At 38.5% G+C, this 19,463-nt stretch overlaps 1 long non-coding RNA gene across 1 annotated transcript; it reads right to left on the bottom strand.

Annotated features, from left to right (window-relative positions):
- Positions 1-15,647: 15,647 nt before the first annotated feature.
- LOC107763104 (uncharacterized) lies at positions 15,648-18,332 on the bottom strand. The gene is made up of 4 exons (XR_001642949.2): positions 18,084-18,332; positions 17,552-17,772; positions 16,297-16,343; positions 15,648-15,900 (listed from the first exon to the last, which is right to left on the bottom strand). It is a non-coding gene; the product is annotated as an uncharacterized LOC107763104 (long non-coding RNA).
- Positions 18,333-19,463: the final 1,131 nt, after the last annotated feature.

Below are 19,463 nucleotides of genomic sequence, written 5' to 3'. Positions count from 1 at the left end.
CTGCTGTAATGTGACTGGCCTCCATACAAGGCACTACCAAAACCACATGAACCATGGGGCCTCCCGCTCCTCTCGCTCAAGCCTGCGAACATGCTCCAAACACCTAGAAATCTCAACCACCTGGTTAAACCTAGCATCCATATTGGCCTCCCGAGACAAACTATATCATAGCCCATAGTTGAGGGCACAAATGATTTCCTGATCTTCTCCATCTCAGTGGGAACCAAGCATACTGTATAACGTGCCAAATCCATGAATCTCATCTCATACTGGGTCACAGTCATACCTTCATGGCGTAGCTACTTAAACTCCCTATGCAACTCCTCTCTGCGAGTCTGTGGAATAAACTTCTCTAGGAAGAGAATGAGAACTGATGCCATTTAAGTGGTGTTGCGCCAGCTGGTCTACCTAACTCATAGGCCTGCCACCACTCGTAGGATGGCCCTGTCAGCTAAAAAGTACCAAAGTCAGCTTCACTAGTGTCCACAATACCCGTTGTGCAAAGAATCTGATGACACTTATCCAAGAAACCTTGAGCATCCTCTAACTCTCCTCTACTGAACTAGGGAGGGCGATGTCTCTAAAATTGCTCCAACCTCTTCTGCTCCTCATAAGTTATAGATGGTCTAACCTCGGCCCCAACAACAACAACTGGCTGAACTGGTAATACCCCTGATGTCTGATAACCTTGAGCTAGCTGCTCCGGTATACGGGCGGCAGGAGTTTGCACTCCTCCCCAGCCTGTGAGGTGCCAGGTGAAATTGGTATCATACCTTCCTGAGCCAAGCTCGTGTCCACACTCAAGATTAGAGCTAAAGCCTCTGGAAGACTAGGTATTGCAATAGGTACTGCCGGTGTCTAAGCTGGTCCCACCGACTCAATAGTATCCAAAACCTGCTCCTCTACGGGAGCAACTGGTGGCTCCATAGGTGCTGCTCTAGCTGTACTGCGATCCCCACCTTGGCCTCTACCTCCGCCCCGACCTTTCACGGCCCTGACTGGTGGCACAGGTGCTTACCCTTCCGATCCATACGATAAAAATGCAAGAAAGTATGATAACACTGAGCTAGCTACTCTGGTGTACAGGCGGTGGGAGTCTGGACTCCTTCCCCAGCTTATGAGGTGGCTGGTGCATCTGGTATAATACCCACCTGAGCAGAGCTCGTGTACACATTCAAGATCTGAGCCAAAGCCTCTTGAAGACAAGGTATAGCAATAGGTACTGTAGGTGTTTGATCTAGTCACACTGGCTCAACAGTATCCGGATCTTGCTCCTGCACTAGAGCAACTGGTGGCTCTACTGGTGCTGCTCTATCTGCAGTGCCAGCCACACCTTGGCCTCTACCTCGGCCCCGATCTCTCACAACCCTGGCTGGTGGCATAGGTGCCTGCCCGCCTGATCTGCACGACAAGAATGCAAGAAAGTAAAGTTTCCCCGGCTGAACGTGTCATCACCATCTGTGAGAGAATAGAAGAGTAAAGGTTCAAACTTCAGAAATAATAAATTCATACGACAAGAATGCCAAAAAGTGAACTTTGCTAACAGTTCGGTAGCCTCTCGAAGATAAGTACAGACGTCTCCGTACCAATCCACAAGACTCTTCTAGCTTGCTCATGACACGCAGAACCTATGAACCTAGGGCTTTGATACCAATTTGTCACTACCCAAAACCACCATCTGATCATGATGGCGCCTAACGCACTTGCTAGGCAAGTCGAACATAAAGAAAATGAGACATTAATAATAGAAATAGTAGAAATAGTATAAGTCTAATGCCAATAACGTAAATAACTGCATCGAAATACAATAATCCTCCAGAACTAGTAATACAGTGTCATGAGCTGTAACTAGAGGTACAAGTCTGGAATACAAAATAACAATACTGTCTAAATGAAAATAATAGTACTAAAATGAAAAGAGACGCCGAGACTGCGGTCGAGATGCAGCTCTATCTCGTCTCTCGAAGATGCCTACAACAACAACCCACAACTAGCCGCAAATCAGTCTAACACCTTGATCTGCACAATTATGTGCATAGTGTAGTATGAGTACAACCGATTCCATGTACTCAGCAAGTATCATAACTAAATCGGCGAGGTAATAGAAGCAAGAATTATCAATAATACACGCTATTTACCTGTACAGTTCATAAATCTAACAAGTATAGAACAATAATATAATCAAGTCGTGAACCAAAGATAAAGCCACCTCGTCTCACAATATAAAGTAACATACTCTGCTCAGTTGACAATCTCGCATATAAAGAAGATATGCAATGAAACAGGTAAACAACTAAGGAAATTGCAATTAAAGTAGAAATGCAATATCCGAATTATACACTGGCCAGTCTTTCCTCATACCGCGTGTACACCATCAAGAGAGAAACATGAGAGGGTGACCCTAGGGGTATTGATCCTTATCCACATGCCGCACGGTGTAGTCACATGCTAATAATCACAACCGCATGACGTATTCACGTGCTAATAATCACATCCGCACGATGTATTTACGTGCTATTAATCACAACCGCACGGTCAATTCACGTGCCAATAATCACAACCACATGGCCAATTCATGTGCTACCAGTCCAATCCAAAACACAAGGAAGGAAAATATACAAGGTTACATGTACATGATCAATGAATATCAAATTTCAGACTCCTGGACTGATATATGTGACATGATAAGGTGTATGCATGTGCAAAGTGTGTTATCATAGCTCAAATCATGCAATTTTCATCACAAAAGTAGCAATCATCAGGTTCAAATCAGGAGATTAAACTCTACGTAACCTCAAATATTGTTCAAATAGCTCACAACAGGGGTACAGATATAAGAACCATCACATCATGAAGCTTAGCAATCAATTCAAGGCATATCATAGCCTAAGAACTACCCCGAGCATGAATTATACCCCTGGTGCACGCACATGGGCTCAACCCTACACATGTGCGCCACCCATAGCACGTATCCATCAAAAATAACTCAGGCAACTAGTTCCTCAACCATGTTTAGGTAAGAAGCTTACCTCAAGCAAGCTAAATCAGTACTCTAAGAAGCCCTTCCCACTTGAAACAACTTTTGGACGGCTCGAATCAAGCCAAAATAACTAAATATCATCAATTAAAGCCATAAGAAATAATTCCAAATAATAAAGCTAAGATCTTGAATCAGTTATGCAAAGTCAACCCAAATGTCAACCCCGGGCCCACATCCCGAACACCCATTTCGATATGTCCAAATATATGTGTTTCCTCCAATTCCAACCTCAAATCGACCCTCAAATTATCAATTTTCACTCTCCAAAATCATAGTCTAAAAACTTCCAAAATCCCACCTTTAATCCATATAAATTGGTGTAATAATCAATGGGTAATCAATATCTAACACCATAATCAAGTAAGGAATATTGCCCCTTCAATTGTGATGAAAAGCCCTCAAAATATTGCCCATAGCCGAGCTCCACAACTACAAAAATGAGAAAATAGCCAAACCCTTCGAAATATAAATATGTCTAGCATTTTCGCATTTTTGAACACTTAACCGCATCTGCGGTGCCGCTTCCACGATCACAATACCGCATCTACACATTTCACTCAACCTCGACCTCCAGCATATGCGGTACTTCATCTGCTTCTGCGGGACTAGTTCTGCGACCCAAGTTATGCATTTGCAGTCTTCCCCAGCCTCCAGCTAATCCGCTTTAGCGGCTCCAAGCCCGCATCTGCGACTAAAATTCCGCAGATATGAAAACACCAGACTCAACGATCTTCATCAATGCCAACATAACTCAAAATGATCCAAAATCAATCCGAAACACACGCGAGGACCCCAGGATCCCATCCAATCTCACCAACCAATCCCAACATATAATACAAACCTACTCGAGGCCTCAAATCACACAAAATAATATCAAAACCACAAATTGCACCTCAATTCAAGCCTAAGGAACTAATCCAAATTTTCAAATTCAAAACTTTCGCCGAACAAGCCTAAATAACTCAGAATGACCTCAACTTTTGCATGCAAGTCCCAAATGATATAACAGACCTATTCCAACTCTCGGAACCACGATCCGAACCCGATATACTCAAAGTCAATGCTTGGTCAAACCTATCAACCTTGCAAACCTTCAACTTTCCAACTTTCACCAAATAGAACGAAATCAACATAGGAACCACCAAATCCTAATCATGACATACGCCTAAGTTCAAAATCAGCATACGAACTTATTGGAACCATCAAAATACCAATCTGAGGTCATCTACATAGAAATCTAACTCCAGTCAACTCATACAACTCAAGCTTCCAACCTTGGGACTGAGTATCCCAATTCACTCCAAAACCTCCCCGAACCCAAACCAACCATCTTTGCAAGTCACATAATAACAAATACACATATGAAAAGTATCAAGTAGGGAAAATGGGGCAAAAATACTCAAAACAACCGGCCAGGTCGTTACATTCTCCCTCTCTTAAACTAACGTTCATCCTCGAACGAGTCCAGAATCATACTTGGAGTCTCAAAAAGATGAGGATATCTGCTTCACATCTCCTGTTCAGTCTCCCAAGTAGCTTCCTCGGCCGTCTGACCTCTCCAATAAAACTTCACGGATGCTATATTCTTCGCCCTCAGCTTTCGAACCTACCGGTCCAAAATGGCCACTGGCTCCACATCATAAGTCAAATCCTCGTCCAACTGCATCATGCTGAAGTCTAATACATATAACTGATCCCCGTAGTACTTCTGGAGCATAAAAACATGAAACACTGGGTGAACTCCTGATAGACTAGGTGGCAAGGCAAGCCTGTAGGCCACCTCAACTCACTTACACACTTCTAATTACTTCCAAACTTTGAACACAAGTTTAATTCAACTATATAGACCTATCCAACGTCTCGAAACCAATAATATCAAAGTCGACTCTTGGTCAAACTTATGAACTCTTAAGTTCTTTAAATTGCCAACTTTTGACAAATAGTGTCGAATTCTTCTAGGAACCTCCTAAACCAAATTTGAACATACATACAAGTCTAACATCATCATACAAAACTATCAAAACAATCAAAACCTGATTCCTAGTCCGTTTACCCAATAGTCAAGCCGTGGTAAACTTTTCTAACTTAAAGCTTACAAATCGAGAGTCATTCTTCCAAATCAACCCCGAACCACTCAAAAATCAAAATCGACCATATAAATCAAAATACATCATATGAAGCTACTCAATGTCTCAAACCACTGAACAGAATGCTAAATCTCATAATGACTGGTCAGGTAATTACAAAGGTTTTGTTGCGGAAGAGAAGAGTTATGATAACCCCGGGCCACCGAGGCCCAAACCAAATATAAGTTCAAGTCCAAAAATCATCATACAAACCTATTGAAACCTTTAAATTATCAATCCGGGATTTTATACACAAAATATTAACATTGGTCAACTCTTCCAATATTAAGCCTCAACGTAGAAATTAAGTATTCTAAATCACTCCCGAATCTCCCAGAAACCAAACCACCCATGCCCACAAGTCATAAAGTGTCAAAAAATCTATGTAAAGCATTAAATAAGGGAATGGAGTTCTAAAACTCAAAACAACTAGTTGGGTCGTTATAATATGAAATCAAGAATGGTTGCCAGAAGGCTTTAAGACAAGGACAAATGACCAGTGTCTCTTGATCAAAGGGTGGTGTAACGACCCAATCAGTAGTTTTGAGTGCTAGCATTTTGTTCTTTGATTTGAGACTTCGAGTGGCTTCATATGGTTTATTATGACTTGCGCGCATGGTTGGTTTTTATTTTCGAGTGGTTCGGGATTGATTTGATAGAGTTATTCTCAATATGGAAGCTTTAAGTTGGAAGAGTTGACCAAGGTTTGACTTTTATGTAAGGGTGGCAAGTGGGTCGGTCCCGGGCCTAAACGGGCAAGTGGGCCGGTCCAAACGGTCCCGGGCCTGGTCCTAAATTAAACGGGCCAAACGGGTCCGGGCTAAACGATTTTTTTATAGGGATCGGGACCGTTTGATCCCGGGCTAAACGGTCCCGGCCTGCGGGCTAAATGGGCTAAGTGGGCCCACCAGATTTAAAAAAAAAAATTAAATATGGGTTATCTTATTATCTTATTATATTATTATATAAATGGGACAAGAAGTAATGGAGAATAAGGAGGTTATTTTATTATATTATTATATAAAGGGGACAAGAAGTAATGGAGAATAAGGAGATTATTTTATTATATTATTATATAAAGGGGACAAGAAGTAATGGAGAATAAAGGGTTATATTATTATATTATTATAAGTAATTAAAAAAACATACAAATATATACACACACACACACACACACACACACACACACACACACACACACACATATATATATATATATATATATATATATATATATATATATATATATATATATATATATATATATATATATAAATTTAAACGGCTATTTTTTAATTTTTTTTTTTAAAGTTGACCATTGGGACCGTTTGGCCCGCGAAGGGACCGGTCCAGTCCCGGGCCCTGGCGGGCCAAATGGTCCCGGTCCTGGCAGGCCCAAAGCATAGGACCGGCCCACGAGACCGGCCTAGCCCCACTAAATCCGTTCTTAACGGTCCTGGCCCGTTAGGCCCGCGGTCCCGTGCCTAGCCCGGCCCACTTGCCAGCCTTACTTTTATGTAAACGACCTTAAAATTGAGATTTTATAGTTTTAATGAGTTTGTATGGCGATTTTGGACTTGGATGTATATTCGTATTTGAATTTGGATGTCCCTAGAGGGTTTTGGCTCTATTTGTCAGAAGTTAGCAATTTGAAGAATTGGAGGGTTTTATAGGTTTGATCGGGAGTTGACTTCAATTTTATTGGACTCCTATTATGGTTTTGAGATCTTGTATAGGTTGGTTTAGTTTATTTGGACTTATGCATAAAGTTTGGTTGTGATCCGAAATGTTTAAATATGACTTGGACGCATTCGGCGTAGCTTGAAGGTTTGAAAGTTAAGAGAAGTATTTTGATCTTCGATTCTTGTTTTTAATGTTAATTTCCTTTGGATAATTTTGGAAGATGTATTCGGACTTGTTGGTATGATTGGACGGGGTCCCGAGGGGCTTGGGTGTGATCCAGAGTGGTTTCAGAACATTTGGCATGTTGGGAATCTTTCTAGTGTCTGGTGCGTCGCACTTGTGAGACTTGGGTGCGCTGGTGTGAGGGGCGCCTGCGGTGTTTGTTTGCGCATTTGTGAGGAGTGGCTGCCTATGCAGTGGTTGGATCTACAAAAATAGGAAGCATATATGCGAAGGCGCGCATACGAAGGAGGGGTCGCGCCCGTGGAGTGGCAAATGCGGCGTCTGCATCGCAGGCAGGCTGGTGATGAGATAGCTCGCAAATGCGAGTTGTAGGTCGAAGAAGAAACTTCCGTAGATGTGGCACATTTGGTTGCAGATGCGATGGACCTGGTAGATGTTATATTCGAGATTTTGATGCATTCTTCATTATTTTGAGTTTGGAGCTCGGTAAGAGGCAATTTTGGAGGAGATTTTCACTACTATTTTATAGGTAAGTAATTGTACTTGAATTTTGTTATATATATTATTTTCTTATGGATTTACACACTTTAATCATGCGAGTTTTGAATGAAATTTGGGGGGTTTTTCCTATACTTTAAGAAAGTGTATTTTGGGAATTTGAGTACCGACTTGGGCTCGCTTTTTGAATCTAATCACATATTTGGACTCGACAGGTTATGGGTCTCTGAGTTTTGGTATTGGTTCTGGATTTCGGGCACAGGAGACCGACTTGATTTTTGTTGACTTTTTAAAAATTCATCAAAGATCGAAACTTTATGGATTTGGGGATCTCTTTCTATGGTATTGGTTGATTTTCGTGGTTGATTATTGACCTAGATATCCGTGATTGGAGGGATAGAGAGAGATTTATACGTGGTTTGTGGTTGAATACTAGCCCGGATGAAGTAAGTATCTTGCCTAATCTTGTTGAGGGAATAACCCTTAGGATATGACTTTGTTTGCCTAATTGAAATTTGTGAGAAACGATATATATGCGAGGTGACGAGCGTATATGCGGGTGCTATATATAATTCATGTCCGGAATAGTCTTTAGACTGTACTATGCCTTGATTTGAATATTGTGCTTCTTGCTGTCATGCTTTATATGTTTGTATGACTACATGAACTCTGTGAATCATGCTAGAGATCAGGTGTAAGTGTTGATTTTCTGTTTGATCATGATGTTTGCTATTGTATAGCATATCCACTTGAGCTGAGCTTTAGTTGTACACTTCGCACATGCATATACCTAAGCATGATATTTTCATCATTCCATGAGTATGTGATTTGATATCCTTTATTTGTATACATGTATTCTTATATATGCTTTATGTGTGATGGGCTGGATTGAAAGCATGTGAGTGGTCTGCGGGTTGAGTTATTAAGGCACGTAAGTTGTCCGTGCGGTTGTTATGATTATAGCACATGAGTTGTACGTGCGGTTATGGCATGTGAGTTTTCCGTGTAGTGTGTGGATAAGGATCTATCCCCTAGGGTCACCCTCTCATATTTCTCTCTTGATGGTGTACACACAGGTTTTGAAAAGCCAACAAGTTTCTAGTTGACATGGAGTATGGAAATCGGATCATTGAATGGACTTTGCATCTCTTCTCTATTTGCAAACTTGTTGGATGTATATATGATTTTCACTGCATATTTTCTCGATATGTTAGCTCCATAATGTATACATGCCTTTTATGCATATCTTCTCTATATGTTGCTTTACTTGATGAGATACATATCTTCTCTATATGTGGATCCGTGCAACTTGACTTGTTTAATCATGCACATCTTCTCTATATGCAACTATTGACGGATTACTTGATATTTCATGCATATCTTCTCTATATACAACTATTGATAGATTATTTGATACTTCACGAATATCTTCTCCATATGCAAGCTTTGACAATTTAATGATGTTAGACACATATCTTCTCTATATGTCGAGCTGTTAAACAGGTACAAAACCTATGTATATATTCTCTATATGCAATCGTTGTCGTGTTATATGATATCAAATGCATATCTTCTTTATATGTTGAACTGTTAGGAGACTTGCGCATATCTTATCTATGTGCACCGATTGGTTGTACCTGTATTCATGCTTAAATTTGATACTATTACTGGGTACATGTATATGTTATTGAGTGTACAAGTTATGTAAAGTGAGTATCCTTGACATGAGACCTCGTCACTACTTCACCAAAGTTAGTCAGGGTACTTACTGAGTATATGTGTCGGTTGTACTCATACTATACTTTTGTACCTTGCGTGCAGATCTTGGAGCTGAGCTGCTGTGGATGACAGAGGATCACATTAAAGATGTACCTGCATTCCGGATATAGCTACCACTTGTTCTTGGTAGTTTAGGATTTCTACATTTGTTCATGTATATACCAAACAGATGTTGTATTTAATTTCGTACTAGCTTTGTAATCTAAAAATCTTAGGGGCTCATGACTTGTACTATTAATCCTTGAGATGTAATATGAAATTCAGCTATTTTAATCATTGATATTGATGTTCTTTCATTTGATTTATATTATTTATTGTTTGGCCTACCTAGCATGTTTTGGTTAGGTATCATCACGACTAGGTGGGATTTTGAATCGTGACAGGTGAGCAACTCATGTCCTAATCCTTGAGCATGTTGCAACAACATGATTTATTACTCACTGTGGTTGGAACTCGCTACTCGAGACAGTTTCTGCAGGAGTTCCAATGGTCACATGGCCAATATCTTCGGAACAATTTGATAATGAGAATTTGGTTAGAGATGTGGTGTTTCCGTTGGTAACTAGCAATGGTCTAACCAGATGGATACAAGCAGACTTTGCATAAATAAGGACGGTATTATTAAGGGAATGACACAACTATTGGTTGGAAAAGAGAGTCTGTAAATGAGAAGGCGAGCAAGCAAGCAAAATAAGAAGTTTGTCGAAGTTGGCTTTAGAGAAAGGTGGACCATCCTATGCTAGTATTACTTAAGATCTACAAGAATTAAGGTCAATTCGCCATAGAGACGAAAGTAGAGTGTAGAGGCATAGCTCGGACAAATTGACTCGCATTCTTGCAAATGCATATGAACATGTAATTTGAAAAAGAAGAGTTTTTCCTCTAATAAAGGGCTTCAATAAGTGAAACTTTGGAAATTGAATTGACCACTGTCTCATTGAGTTTGGTCACTGTTGTGAGTCTTTCCTCCTCCCTCATTAATTATGTGAAAAAGAAATCCAAATTATTTGAAACTGTAATTGCCAATAACTATTGCAAGAAAGTAAGGTTGTTGTTGCTCCCAAATACACATGGAAGTATACGTGGTCAACAAGTAATATAATGATGAGTACAGTATCGAACCCACAAAGACTAATAGTTAACTACGTACTAATTTTAACTGAAATTTTTATTAAGTCAAATCGAGCAATGGTTGAGTTTCGTCAGTACTAACTAAAGAAAGCAACTTTAACAAGCAACTAAATTAGCACAATGGAAAATTAGGTGTGTTGTGAATTCATAAAGATAAATATTTCAGGGTAATGATCGATTCACCAATCCTATTGTGTTCTAGTCAATTCTCCCTTTTTCGCAATTTGCTTTATAGTTGTTAATTAACCGAGTAGTGTGTCTTGTAGTACTCTCCCGAATTACTATGCGCCTACTCAAAATAGATTAACGCCTATATTTTTATAAAATTAATCTATCAAGAATGCATTAAGGTCACAGTATTCAATTAAGCATGGCGATTAGGTATAATCCTATCCTAACCACAACTCCGCCCACTACTTTAGAGATAAGATCATGCTCTCTTAAATTCTCCTCTAATCTAAACATAGCTTTATTAGGTGTTATCGAAATAGTTGATAGAACTTGACCGTTGGCCAGACAATCAAGCAATTAAGCACAAAATTGAAGAAGCAACCATATGATAACAAATTGTAATCAAGGAGAAGTTAACTTCAAATAATAATATTCATGGCTAGATCACCCAGAACTAATGGTCTTAGCCACTCATGAGAGTACTAAACAAATTTACAAGTGTTTCAATGATTGAAAATACTAAGAAGTATGAAGAAAACTAATAATCCATGCTCCCGAGTATTCCTCGTGTATGTTCAGCTCTCAAAGTCGTGTCCTCCCTCCAAATTAGATTTAGAACTCCTTTTATACGAGTTGGGGTTGTGTAGGGCCATCAAAACTAAGTCCCGAGCGAAGTAAGAAAAATCTCGAACCCAGTGTCCAGGGAAGCGCGTCGCGCTGGCCCTGCGCTGAGCTGAGTGCTAATAAAATTTCGGGCCTACCTGCAACACCCCAGGTACCACATCGCGCTACCTTGGGCGCTGCCCTATGCATTTTCATTCCTTTTTTTTCTTTTTGCTCCAACTCTTGACTTTTCATTCCTCATCTCTTCCAGTTGGCTCCTACACATAACAACACCACAATTTAGCTCAAATTTTTACAACACACATGCAAAAACATAAAATTTGAGTAAAATATGAGGCGACATGCATATAAATACACATACTTTAAGCCAAATATCAACACCCCATACTTAGATTCTTGCTCGCCCTCGAGCAATGTAATTCCTTACTACACCCCCCAACAACTTCATATGTGAGGCCCCGTAAAAGTTTGCCAAGGATTCGAGGTTTTTCGTGCCTAGGTAAACTAATGTGCTCGGAGGATTGCGGTACGGATATTTTTACTTGCAATGCATCAAGGAGTTGGTGGAATATTTTTGCAGAAAATGGAAATTCTGTTGTCCATTTCATGACTGCAGATCTGTTCCGCTAGCCACAGAACCATCACAGAGTGAACCAAGAAAAGCTTAATTTTGAGGGCTATTTCACGGTCCAATGTGTGACCACAAATTCGTTTCGCGGACCGAATTCCTACTCTTTAATTCTTGCTCAATCTTGAAGATTCAAGGAAGCTACTCACTAGATCTTCAACCAACCGGGTAAGTTCTCCTAAGCTTTCATGCAATATTTGTAATGGATTTAAGTATAGATTTTATCATTTTGGGGCTTATGGGATGGTGATCGGAAGCCATAAGCCCTCTATTTAAAAATTTGGGGTGTATGAGAAGAATGTGAGGTGTGGTTCTTGATTTGGGTGTGTGTCATTGGGCATGCATGTATCGATAGAGGTGATATGGAGCTTGTTGAACTACCATAGGTAAATTATTATTTGAAATTGGTTGTGGGGCGAAGGAATTCCACTATAAAACCTTGTAGTCGAACTTGCACACTATGTGTTTGATGAAATTCCAACATCACCAGGACTGTGAATACCTTCCTAATAATGGTTCAATTTGATCATGTTTCTATATATTGAACTTGCTAAGAGTAGTAGAACATTGTAGTAATCCTATGGAATCTTACTCGAGGTATGTTGGCTAAACTCCTTCCATAAAATCGAATTCCATGAATTCCTTGTAAACTCCAATTACAGTTTGTCCAAGTTCTACTCCCATTGTTTTGGATTGTTTCTAATGATTGATTTACCCAAAGGCCTATGGTTTTGATTCGTGTTCCAATTTCAAATCACTATGCTTTTCTTGTACTTCTTTCCAATGTTCTATGAGCTTTTACATACTTATGAGTTAAAGCTATGACTTTCCGAATGTTTCAAACGTATTTAAATGTTTTATAATGATCCATGGCAAGTAGAGGAATAAAGGTATGAATTATAAAAAGCAGTAATCGTGCCAAGAATATAGAATATCATGTATGGCCAAGAGTGTCAATGGAATGAAAATAATTATAAAAAGCCATGAGATGCATACTTTTATTTTATATAGCAAATGTTTTGGGAGTATCATTAGATCACCGAGGAAGGCTGGGTTATACATACCCAAGCCCGAAATTACTCGTGCCGGTGTAAGAGTGGATTGAGGGGTGAATCCCTATTATATTATACTAAGATTTTCCCTTTGATTTGGATGAGTTGATAGCTAGCAAGGACCATGTTGCTCCACAGATATTGTGATGAGACGACATAGTCGATCGGGTGGAGATCGGACGCCATGCTGCACACATAGTGGTATTGTATTTCCATGTCCACCCACATACATTGGAGTGAGACAGCTTAGCCGATCGGGCGGAGATCAGACTCCATGCCATGTGCATGGTGGTGTGTCGGTACTAAGGTCTCCCAACCTAAATGATTAATGCTTACTTGAAAGTTTACTTCGTTTTAACTTGACATTTAAATAAGTATTGATTTTTTTCTTACTGTTTCCACATTTCTCTCCTTTTATGTTGGCATTCCATTCCATGAGAGGGTATTTAACTTTACATACTAGTACTATTTTATATGTACTAACATCCCTTTTGCCGAGGGCGCTGCATCTTCAATGGATGCAGGTGGTTCCTCACCAGGCGCCATTAATCCTTGATAGCAGCATACCCTCCACTCAGTGGATTTTGGTGAGCCCTATTCTATACCAGGTCCCATATATTGTATTGTCTTCATGTACATTACTTTTGAGGTATAGCCGGGGCCTTGCCACCAGCACTTTCATATTGTACTCATATTCACTTAGAGGCTCCGTAGACATATTGTGGGTTGTATTTTGATTGGGTAACAAACTAAAAATATTGTAGTTGTTGGGCATGTTTCCACTTTTAAACTATGAATTTGTAATATTTTGGTAAATAATGAAAATTGGTATGTCGCATTTTATCCTCTCATGTCTATTTCTTGTCACTTATTCTCAAATTATTCATAGGCAAGGTTGGGTGGTAGGCTTGCTGGACTGGGGTAACTCAGTCAAGCGCTAGTCCCGCTCCCTAAGGCCGGAGCGTGACATTACATATCATTTATGGAGGAGCAAATCACTCTTAATCATACACTCTACCCTTGACTATGGTTGATACCGACAATTAAGCATAGGCATACGAAATTCATATTCATCCATCCTTAACATACCAAAGTATAGACAACTCAATTCAAAGAATTTAAACAAACTGACCCATAGCCACCTCACCTCAAAAACTGACTCGTCACCACTAAGCATTCTCAACTCGTGCACTCATCCAATACGAGAAGTTTACTAACATTGCCTATCTGTCATGAGGTCATGTACCCTTACCATAGAGCAAGAGAGTGAATATAAAGATACTCCACACATTCAAGTATGACCTTGAACTTAAATTAGGGACATAATACACAATTGAACAACTATCACTCACTCTCACGAAGGAATTCAGTCATACCATAGGCTTGCCCGTAGTATGCCTCTCTACTAATTTATGCTTGCCAAGTCCAGGATCAATTAGTGTAACGACTCGCCCGGTCATTTTGAGTATTACAGCACTGTTCCTCCATTTACTGCTCAATTTATGCTTTACAGTTGTTATAAGACTTGTCGAGGTAATTGGTTTGGGTCCGGTGAGGTTTTGAAAAGAATTGAGGCACTTAGTCTCAAGGAGGAAAATTTAAGTTTGGAAGTTTGACCAGGGAGTTGACTTTTTAATATCGAGGTCGGAATCTGATTCTACAAATTGGAATAGGTCCGTTATGTCATTTATGAATTGTGTGCAAAATTTGAGGTCAATCGGACTTGATTTGATAGGTTTCGACATCGAATGTAGAAGTTGAAAGTTCTTAGTTTTATTAAGTTTGAATTGGGGTATGATTCGTGGTTTTAGCATTGTTTGATGTGATTTGAGGTTTCGACTAAGTTCGTATGATATTTTAGGACTTGTTGGTACATTCGTACGGGGTCCCGAGTGGTTCGGGTGTGTTTCGGAGTGAGTTTTGAGCGAGTCTGGGCATTTCGGTCCTCTGATGTTCTGGAACTTTTGAAGTGCGGGGGGCACATTTTGGAGTGTTGAGGCAAAGCCTCAGGTGCGGACCGTAGAGGAAATGTACGGACCGCAGAAATCCTCTCGCGGCTGCAGAAAGAAAATTCTGCAGATTCGATAGTCCGACTTCGGAAGTTTATATCTATTAATCTACAAGGAATTAGGAGATGCTCCAAACATGAAAGTTGTAGGCCTTCTAATCTAGTTTTCAAAAAGTTAAACCATTCATTATTTGGACATTTTTACAGAAAGTTATGGTCAATTTACTGAAGCCTGGTATTGTAGCCACCGTTGAAGTGCGACCGCACAATTTGGACTTTCGGCCGCACAAAAAATTGTGCGGTTAGCAAAATGAGGGATCATATTTTTGTACTATATGAACGAGGGTTAGAGTATTATTTCATATTTGAATTTTGGGAGCTTGCACTACAAGAAAATATATCATTAGCGAAGGGTAAATAGCGACCAACAAAACCTAGTCGCCACTCGTCGTTAAAGGCCAATAGCGACGAACTTTAGCTACTGGTCCTTAAAGTGTTTTAGCGACTGGAAATTATCTTGTCCCTAAAACACTTTTAGAGACTAGATTTCTGCTCCTAAATCATAGATCAATAGGTCCCTACAACATTTTTAGCAACGAGTATCCACTGGTCCTAAAAGGTATTTCTACATAATAGTATCTGGTCCTTAAAGAATCGTTTCCTGTCATTTCTATTTGAAATTATACAATTATCAATATAAATAATCACACGAACATAAATGAAATTATCAACAAAATCATGCTTTCATATCCAAATATGCATTTACAAATATAAAGTTGGTAATTAATTACAAAAGTATATTAGCATCCCACTGATAATTATATAATCAAGATTCATATATCACCCCTATTGTTTACACAACCTCTGGGCAAATATGGGTTCCAAACTGCCTAGCAAAACGCATGATAACCATGTTCTCAACTTGTACGAAGTCTTCAAAGCTCGCATCTTCAATTGTAACCTCAACCTTTCAAACCCTGAAACAATAATAAGTAATTTCTCTTTAGAAAATTATAAGGATCTGATTGAGTATCTAAAAGAAAACATAAATGGAGAGTTACACCTAAATATTGCATGATTCCTTTTCCTTAAAAGCATGTTATTTTCGTACATAATCCAATTATATTTTTTCAAAAATGGATTAATATAAAATAACTTATCCATGTTAATATATTGTTTCACAACTTTCAATTATGTAAACTCGTTTAATCCAATCTGCAGTGAACCTCCTTTCCTCAGGTAAGACACAATCTTCAAGTAATCAAATATTGACAATGAGTTCCTACTCAATACATAAAATATAATCTAGAATGTACTACGTACACAAGTTATTAAAACACAAACTCATGGCATGTGATAGTGATTAAACTCACCCAAACAATTCAAGGAGGAGAGACTTCTTCATTGCCGCTTCAAGAAGCTGAATTACAGGAAAGAGTAAGGTAATTAACTTTATAATCAGCAATTTTGAGAGCTAGATATCGAGCAAATTACATAAATAAGAGCCTAAGATATATGACAATACACAATCTACTGAAACTACCAACCATTCTTCATATATGTTTGTTCAAGTACAATTTGTTGTCTATAGCTAAAACATCATTTTAAACTTAAGAATTCCAATGGAAGACATTCCTCAAGAAGTGTTTATTTAAAAAGATCAAAGTAATCATGAAAATCAAAATAGAGCAAACAAGAGAACGTATGAAAAATTGGTAAAAGAATAAATACCTTGTCATATTCTATGAGTGAAGGCTAAATATGAATACTCAATAGTCTCTATTTACTTCAGGAAGAAAAATGTAGGTATTTAAAAGGATCAAGGATTAGCTCGTTCAATAAACAACTCATATCAATCAAAAAATCTCAATTTGACAAGGGTGCACTCACCTAACCCATTCTAAGGATTAGAACACCCGGAGGTGCAAACTTGCAAAATGCATAATGTATATATTCGTAAGTTTAATCATTCTGCCTCACGTATTCAACCACAATATTTCTTATCTTCTTATGTCCCCATCCCCTGTTCCTTGTTTATAAGACTGAACCAATGTGACTAGAGTCCAACATACCAAAAAACGTGCATCAAACTCCAAAGTAATTGCCAAGAGTGTCAGTAGCTCTTTCCACATCTAATGCAAGCAAATGTACATGAGACACCGAACGGAAAAGTTTGTAGAAATCCTTTAATTGAGCTGAGAATTGTAACAACCAAATGTATTGCATAAGTCTAAATAAGATGCCTTTAATTGAACAGAGAATTACTCCTCCTTTAAACTGGGCTGATTTTTAATATTCCCTCTCAGGATAGGATACCTTTAAAGTTCATAAAGAGAAAATTATATATTTTAATATAAATTTTCACTACTCTTTCTCTGTCAGTTATACTAAAAAACTAGGGTATACTCCTGAATTTCTCAATAATTCTAAGCTCCATCCTCTACAAAATTTGCAACTGTTAACTTAGAATGTCTCTCATATAACTTTTCTATCATGTCTACTGATTAACTATCTGTTTGCGAACTCTAATTTTTCTTATTCAATCACTGTCACGTAAAGACAAATAGAACTTAGAAAATGAAGATATCTCAAAATTAGAATTCAATAGCAGACTGCAATTTTAGTTACCTCGTTTAATCTTGCTGGTTTTTCCATTTAATATTTCTCCGACACAATATTGCAATAAGACTACAACTTTTTGAAGAAGCTCCTTGATTTTGAAACATCTACCCTTGCTCTCTTTTCCTACTGCTGTGTGTTCACTGTTCACGCCTTCGAAGACAATTGTCTTGCTGCTTTTTACCCTACTGCAACATCATCTACGCCTCAAACAAACTATTTAGCAAGCCCTACAAAATAAAACCCCATAACATTTGGAGAACATACAAAAATCGAGATTGTAAACTCACAGATAACTTTAATTTAGAATATTATATTATAAAAAATTAGCTCTACAACTCATACGGTTATACCCACTTGTAAAAACAAAAGAATAGTAAAACGAGAGGGAACATCACTAAATGAAAGGGAAATTTTGAATTTGTATTAGCAAAAAAGTCACCGGGTAGAGAAATTAGAAAACATTGACAGTGTTCTTACATAGCTCTAAATCCACGCATAAACAAAAAATTAAAGAGACAAGAAAAATTAAGAAAATTACCTTCAGCAACTTTGAGATCTTTCTTGAGTCTGAGAATCCCTTATTTTCGCTCGGTTGCCTAAGGGAAAGGGGACTGCGGCACCAGAGATTTGTGGAGAAGCTAGGACGAGTACCATTGAAATTATGTTTTTTGACACGGAGTTAGGTTTGAGGTGTTTTTATGTAATTACTTTAGTTTCTTTTTAATTTATTTATGTACGTAATTCTTTTTAAGAAATAGTTTAAGTGATGCTCACCCGCGCTCAATTTGGAGCAGTAGGAACCAGTTATTGATTTTTTTGCAGACCACATTTACTCCCTTCGCTATTTAAGAAATAAAATCGAGAATTAGGGACTAGCAGAAAATCACGTCCATATAAGTATGCTTTTAGGGACCAGATTTTCAACCAGCCGCAAAAGGTTGGTCGGTAATAGACCTTTTCCATGTAGTGTCGGTTTGTGGCGATATTTTATGGAATTTTTAAGAAATTTATCGGCGTAAGTGATTCTAATTCGGATTTGGTTAATATACATGAATATATCATTATATTCATCATTTAATTAGTATTTTGAGATGGAAATTTGGAAAAAATTGTAGAAATTTCATACAACAAAGTTTTGGGATTTAAATGTCGACTCAGAGTCGGAATTGAGTGAAACTAGTATGGTTGGACTCGTAATTGAATGTGTTATCGGATTTTTTTGAGTTTCGTCAAATTCCGAGACGTGGGTCCCACTGGCGATTTTTGAGTGAAATTTTCGATTTTGTTGGAAAAATTAGTATTTTATATGAAATTAATTTCTATAATTTGTATTGACTGAATCAAATTAATTGTTATTAGATTCGAGGCGTTCGCAGGCTGATTCGCGAGGAAAAGGCATAGCAGAATAAAGAATTACACGGTTTGAGGTAAGTAACAGTTCTAAATTTAGTTATGAGGGCATGAAACTCCGGATTATGTGTTATGTGATCGGTTTTGAGGTGACTCATATGCTAGGTGACGGGCGTGTGGGCGTGCACCGTAGGAATTGTGACTTGGTCAAATTCCATGGGACTGTGTAGTTGAATAATCTGTTGTTATCTGTACATTCTCCATATAGTAGAGAAATTGAACCACAAACCATGTTAGAAGTCATGTTTAGATTACGTGTTGGAACTGTAGGGAACCACAAAGGTCGTGTACATGTTGAATTATGTGCTAAATTAATTTTTTGTACTCAATCACAGTTTACTTGTTTATTTTATCTGAGTCTCTATTGTTCCTTATTGATGCATTATAAAATTTCTGTTGGGGCTGATGTTCATGATTATTGAGAGACCGAGAGACTGGAGAGATTTATGACTAAGTGAGGCAGAGGGCCTGATTGTGAGATATTGATACTATAGCACGTAAGTTGTCC

The sequence above is a fragment of the Nicotiana tabacum genome, chromosome 4 (assembly GCF_000715075.1).
Source record: "Nicotiana tabacum cultivar K326 chromosome 4, ASM71507v2, whole genome shotgun sequence".
NCBI lineage: Eukaryota > Viridiplantae > Streptophyta > Magnoliopsida > Solanales > Solanaceae > Nicotiana > Nicotiana tabacum.
This window is presented reverse-complemented; position numbering and strand designations above follow the sequence as displayed.